Source organism: Callospermophilus lateralis (assembly GCF_048772815.1).
Source record: "Callospermophilus lateralis isolate mCalLat2 chromosome 11 unlocalized genomic scaffold, mCalLat2.hap1 SUPER_11_unloc_3, whole genome shotgun sequence".
Classification (NCBI taxonomy): Eukaryota; Metazoa; Chordata; class Mammalia; order Rodentia; family Sciuridae; genus Callospermophilus; species Callospermophilus lateralis.
The window spans coordinates 4,017,867-4,024,105 of NW_027510155.1; the positions used below are offsets into that span (position 1 = coordinate 4,017,867).

At 49.3% G+C, this 6,239-nt stretch overlaps 1 pseudogene; it reads right to left on the reverse strand.

Annotated features, from left to right (window-relative positions):
- Positions 1–719: 719 nt before the first annotated feature.
- LOC143385827 (uncharacterized) lies at positions 720–5,952 on the reverse strand (annotated as a pseudogene).
- Positions 5,953–6,239: the final 287 nt, after the last annotated feature.

Consider the following 6,239-nt stretch of genomic DNA (forward strand, 5'->3'; position numbering starts at 1 on the left):
GGAGGATTGAGATAGAAGAGGGGTTTAATTCCTGGCTTGAGGGGATTGGGCCCTATTGTGGGATTTTCTTCCTGCTTAAGTCTGGTGAACCAGAGACCAAAGTCATAAGTGGGGCCATAAACATAGAACAGTATTCCCCAGTTATTTCTTGTAAGCCATGTTGTCCTGAGGTAGCCCCTTGCTTTGGAGATGAAAGTTATATTGAGGGGGTTACATAGAATATTTTTTTTCCACAGCGAGTGTTTGACACTCGGCTAGTTAAACAGTTCCTAGGGTGTATCCAGGTGTCATTTCGCCCTACCTGAATCATGCTGTCTGGGGAGTTTGGTTTCCACCATGCAGCTCCCGTTTCTTCACAACCCCAAGATTTGCAATTGAAGTCATTGGTCCCTCCACAGATTCGGACCTGTTTGCGGCTTCGGAAATCAGCTGGGCACACATAATAATCAAGACTGGCTAGTCTACACCTATGATAGGGGCAATGACATCCATGATACATATGGTGTGGGGAATGTTGCCCTGGCTTGGGGTCAAACGGGATCTGTGTGGGGTCCTCTATGTCAGGGAGGTCCCAGTCAGAGAGGCCTATGGCCAGTTGACAAATGTCCAGATGGAGAGATAGCCACCAAGTCCATAGGGGGGCTATATGTGAAATAGACCATACTACTTGTCCAGTGGGATTTATAATCTGCCAGTGTTGTTGATCAGGCTGATGGGGATTAGGGCCGCAGGTGGTCAGGGGAAGAATCCATAGCCCTACCCACACGACGGACACACAACTTGAGAGGGTTACCAGTCTGTTCCAGTTTCCAGCTGGAGTCTGGACAGGGCACAGGCTTGAGATGGAAGGCATGGATCCAGGGAGTGATCCCATCTACTTTCACCGCTGTAGGTGTTATAAGCAGCACCTGGTATGGTCCTTTCCAGCGGGGTTCCAGGGATGACACCTGATGTCGTCTCACGAAGACGAAGTCTCCCACTTGATATCGGTGTGGGGTTCCCTTGTCTCCGGGCTGATAAGCAGTGGCCAACTGTTTCCACAGGTATCGCTGGGTGTGTTCAAGGGCTTTAAGTCTGTTAAGCAAGGGGGTGTGAAAGGAATCGTTAAGTCTCAGGGTTGGGGTCAAGTCCCTGATTGGAGGAGGGGCACCATAGAGAATTTCATAGGGGGTAAGGTTACACAAAGAGATGGAGGGGGTATTTCTTGCACGAAACAGTGCATAAGGTAGGAGCATAGTCCAATCTTTTATGCCGGTCTCCAAACTTAATTTCGTTAAGGTCTCTTTGATGGTTTTATTTATCCTTTCTACCTGTCCTGAGCTCTGGGGTCTATAGGCACAATGTAACTTTTAATTATCCCCAGGGTCCTGGCCAATCCCTGACTTACCTGGGCCACAAATGCCGGTCTGTTATCGGAGCCCATTACCTTAGGCAGTCCAAATCTTGGAAAGATGTCTTCCAGAATCTTTTTGACCACCATCTGAACAGTTTCTTTCTTCTTGGGGAAGGCTTCGACCCATCCTGAAAAAGTATCTACAAAGACTAGGAGATACTTAAGTCCATACCTTGCTGGCTTGATTTCAGTAAAGTCCACTTCCCAGAACTGTCTGGGTCTGGTCCCTCATAAGCGCTTTCCTACAGGAAGCTTGGATGGGTATGCATTAACTAATTGGCAGACTTGACAAGCTCTGGTCACCTGCTCAGCTATTTTTTTTTTCTTTGTGAGCCAGTCAACAATAAGTCCTTTCTTTTGTCCTTCAAGAGTGCCTGTAACTTCTTTGAGCCTAAATGGGTAAGCTGGTGAACATCTTTGATGTAAAGTTGGGCTTTTTGGAATTGTGAACTTGGCTCTGTAGGATCCCGGAGTTCGGTGTCCATGTCCCCAGGCCATAAGTTGCCTGAATGTTCCCGCGCAGCCAAGTTTCCTGGTTGTTGTTCCCCCGGCGTGGAAACAGTTAACAGGGTCACTCCGTTTAGGGCTGCCAGCTTAGCTTCCTCATCTGCCCGTCTGTTTCCAACTGCCACGGGGTCATTCCCCTTCTGGTGCCCCGACAGTGCACTATAGCTAGTTCTTTAGGGCCTTTTACTGCCGAGAGAAGGTGGAGGATCTCATCTTTGTTTTTTATTTCCTTCCCAGGGGAGGTTAATAGCCCCCTTTGCTGGTAAGTAGCCCCATGCACATGAGCAGTGGCGAATGCATAGTGGCTATCAGTGTATATGGTGGCTCTTTTGCCTGATGCTAGCTCCAACGCTTTTGTAAGGGCAATTAGCTCTGCTTTTTGAGCTGATGTTCCTTCTGGAAGACCAGAAGACCAGATAACATTAGTTTTGCTAACTACTGCTGCTCCAGCCTGCCGCTTACCGTCTTGGAGGAAGCTGCTCCCATCCATAAACCATACGACCTCAGGGCGGAGCAGTGGCTGATCCTTTAAGTCTCATCGTACATTGGTCTCCTCTGCCAGTATGTGTTGACAATCATGAGCGACGGGTCCTGATGATTCTTCTGGCAGCAGTGTAGCCGGGATGAGTGGAGCAGGGGGTCCCAGCGTTATTCTGTCCTTGTCAAGCAAGAGGCTCTGGTAATGGGTTATTCTGGAGTTTGATAGCCACCTGTCTGGAGGCTGACGGATGATGCTCTCCAGGGCATGGGGGGCTATGATGGTTAGCTTCTGCCCCAGTGTTAACTTATCAGCATCCTTTGTTAGAAGGGCTGCTGCTGCTATAGCCCTTAGGCAATGGGGCCACCCGCTAGCCACTGGGTCCAATTTTTTTGATAAGTATGCTACCAGCCTTTTCCAAGGTCCCAAAGTCTGAGTGAGCACTCCCCGTGCTATTTCTTTCTTTTCCTCGATGTAGAGAGTGAAGGGTTTTTCTACATCTGGGAGAGCTAAGGCTGGGGCGGATAGCAGCACCTTTTTGATATTATCAAAAGCCTGTTGGTGTTCAGGGGTCCATTGGAATTGGGCATTCCCCTTTATCAGCGGGTATAAAGGGGCAGCCAAAGACACAAACCCAGGAATCCAGAACCTACAAAAGCCGGCAGTCCCAAGAAACTCTTTGAGCTGTCTCTTATCAGATGAGGGCGGTATCTGCACAACAGTTCGTTTTCTGGGTTCAGTAAGCCATCGTTTGCCACCCCTAAGTGAATATCCCAGGAAGATTACTTCTTGTTGACAAATTTGGGCCTTTTTGGCAGAAGCCCTGTATCCGAGCTGAGCAAGCTCGGATAATAGTGCTTGGGTCCCAGACTCACAGTTCTCCTTGGTGTTGGCTGCCAGCAGCAGATCATCCACATATTGGAGTAGGGTGACTTCGGGGTGTGCAGTTCTGAAGTCGTTGAGGTCCCTGTGGAGAGCTTCATCAAAGAGAGTGGGGGAGTTTTTGAACCCCTGTGGGAGTCTAGTCCAGGTTAGTTGGCCAGATGTTCCTATTTCTGGGTCTATCCATTCGAAAGCAAACAACAACTGACTGTCCTTATGCAGGGGCAAGCAGAAGAAAGCATCTTTTAAGTCCAGCCCAGTGTACCATTTCTGCTTCGGATTCGGAGTGCTAAGCAAATTATATGGATTAGGCACCGTGTGGTGAATGTCCTGCACTCTGTTGTTGATCTCTCTTAAGTCTTGAACAGGACGGTAGTCCCTAATTCCTGGCTTTCTTACTGGTAACAGGGGGGTATTCCAGGCCGATTGACAGGGCCTTAGGACCCCAAGAGCCAGGTATTTCTGAATATGGGGTCTTATCCCATCCCTAGCTTCTTTGCTTAGAGGGTATTGTTTAACACTGATTGGAGAGGCAGAGGCTTTTAATTCTACTACTACTGGAGGTTGTTTTATGGCTAGACCTAACCCAGAAGTTTCTGCCCAGGCATTAGGATAATCTTTTATCCATCTCTGGGGTAGTCTACCTGTTTGATCGGTCCCAGGGGCCGTGAAGAGTTGATGTTTATCTTCTACTGACATAGTCAGAGCTGTGACTATGGGGGTCTTTACTGAAGGGTTTAGAAACTCCACTTGGGGACCATCGGGGTTAAAGGTTATTTTAGCCCTGAGCTTGGTGAGTAGGTCCCTGCCCATTAATGGGGCTGGGCATTCTGGGATTACTAGGAAAGAGTGGTGAACTTTTCCCCTTCCTAGGTCCATAGTCCTCTTTGTTGTCCAAGCCCGATATTTACTGCCATTAGCCCCTTGAACTAAGGATCTTTTATTAGATAGAGGGCCCAGTGGGGCCTTGAGGGCTGAATATACGGCTCCTGTATCTACTTCAAAGTTCACTGGGGTCCCCTCCACCTCAAAAGTTACCCTGAGCTCAGGGAGGGGATCCGAGCCCTGACTTTCCTAATCATCTTCTAGAGTCAGCATGGCGGGCTGACGTGATTGCCTCTTTTTGGGCCCTCCTTGGCCCAGTGTCCTTTTTTTTTTTTTTTTTTTTAACAGTAGGCACATTGATCTGAGACCAGGGACAGCCTTTGGCGTGGGCCCAGGTATCCCTTCCTGTCTCCCTGCTTTCTAACTTCTGGCCTGTCTGCGGCTGTGACCAGGACCTTAGCCAATGCTTTAGTCTGCCTTATGTTTCTCTCATCTTCCTTGCGTTTCCTTTCTTTCTCCCTCCTCTGTTCCTTCTCTTCCTCAGTTTCTCTCTTATAATATATTTTCTCAGCCTCTCTGACTAAATCTCTTAAGGTCATATCTTGTAGTCCATCTAAACATTGTAACTTTTTCTTAATATCTAGGGCAGCCTGCCCAATAAAAGCCATTGCAACAGATGTCTTTTGGTCCTCTGCCTGAGGATTAAAGGGAGTGTATCTCCTATATGTTTTCATAATTCTCTCCAGAAACATGGAGGGAGATTCATTGGGTCCCTGAATTATCTCTCTTACCTTGGCCAAATTAGTTGGCCGCCTAGCGGCCGCTCAAAAACACACTACAAGAGCCCGGCGATAAGTGGACAGATGCTCCCTACCTTTAAAGGTGTTAGGGTCCCAGTTGGGTCGGTTTAAGGGGAAGCCAGCTTCTATGATGTTAGGGAGTTGAGTTGGTCTCCCATCTGGTCCAAGAATATTCTTTCGGGCTTCCAAGAGGATTCTCTCCCATTCCTCTGTTGTGAAGAGAGTCCCCAGAAGCTGTTGGCAGTCATCCCAAGTGGGCTGGTGTGAGAACATCAGCGACTCGACTAAACCTGTAAGTCGGCTGGGGTCCTCAGAAAAAGGGGGATTGTTATTTTTTCAGTTGTACAGATCTGAGGAGGAGAAAGGCCAGTATTGGTAAGCCTGCATTTCTCCCCCGCGCCCATCATCTATCGTGGGCCCATAAGGACGAAGAGGAAGCATCACCAGGGCTTCCGAGTTCTCCATTATCTGCCGCCTGCAGGTTCCTTTAGCTGGTTCAGGTTCCTCCGGTGGGGGAGGGGCTGCTGCCGCTGCTGCCATTGCCGCTGCCTCGGGGAAATCCCTGGGAGGGCTTGGGTCTGACCCAATTACCTCTAGCGGCGGGAGGGTCATCTAGGATGGGTTGGGGGTTTGGGAGCATGGGTAGAGGATAAGGAGGGGGAGAAGAGTCCTGTGACTCAGGGAGAATGAAGGGACCAGGGGGAGGAGCGGAAGGTTTGAGTGATTGGATCGTGGGGGAGGGGGTTGGAATTACAGCTGGGACAAGAAAAGGCTTCACCCACGTGGGAGGAAATTCACAGAGGTCCTGCAAGGTTAAAATATATGGCTGTTGATCTGGATGGCCACGCGGCCCCTGCTGAAAGACAATATCCCTGACTTTGCAGATTAGAGGGAGGTAGAAGGACCCTCCCGGGGGCCATTTAACTCCGAGGGTGGGCCATTCTGAAGTGCAAGAGTGTCTGCCAGGTCTGGTGTTTCACTGAAAAAGAAAGATTCTGGGCCCTTGAATGGACGTCAGTCCAATGTTCAAGAGTCAGGGACAGAGGCGTGGTATGGTTTTGTCCCATACTGGATGTTGCTCAAACAGAGACAATACAAACGTGACACAGACACACAGTAAACGTTTAACACAAGTTCAGAAGCAAAAATTAAAGACAGACAGTCAACTTAACCTGAAAAAAAAAGAATAGCCGGCAAAGCCAGACGGGTTGGCAGCAGAACACCTGACGAGGGCGCCTCCGTCCCTCTAAGGGCACTTCCGTCCCTTTACCAGATGAGGGCTCTTCCGTCCCTCCCCGAGTCCTCCAAGGCGTCCCTTGGAGAACGTGGCCTGTGGCTTCAGGACACGTCTGTC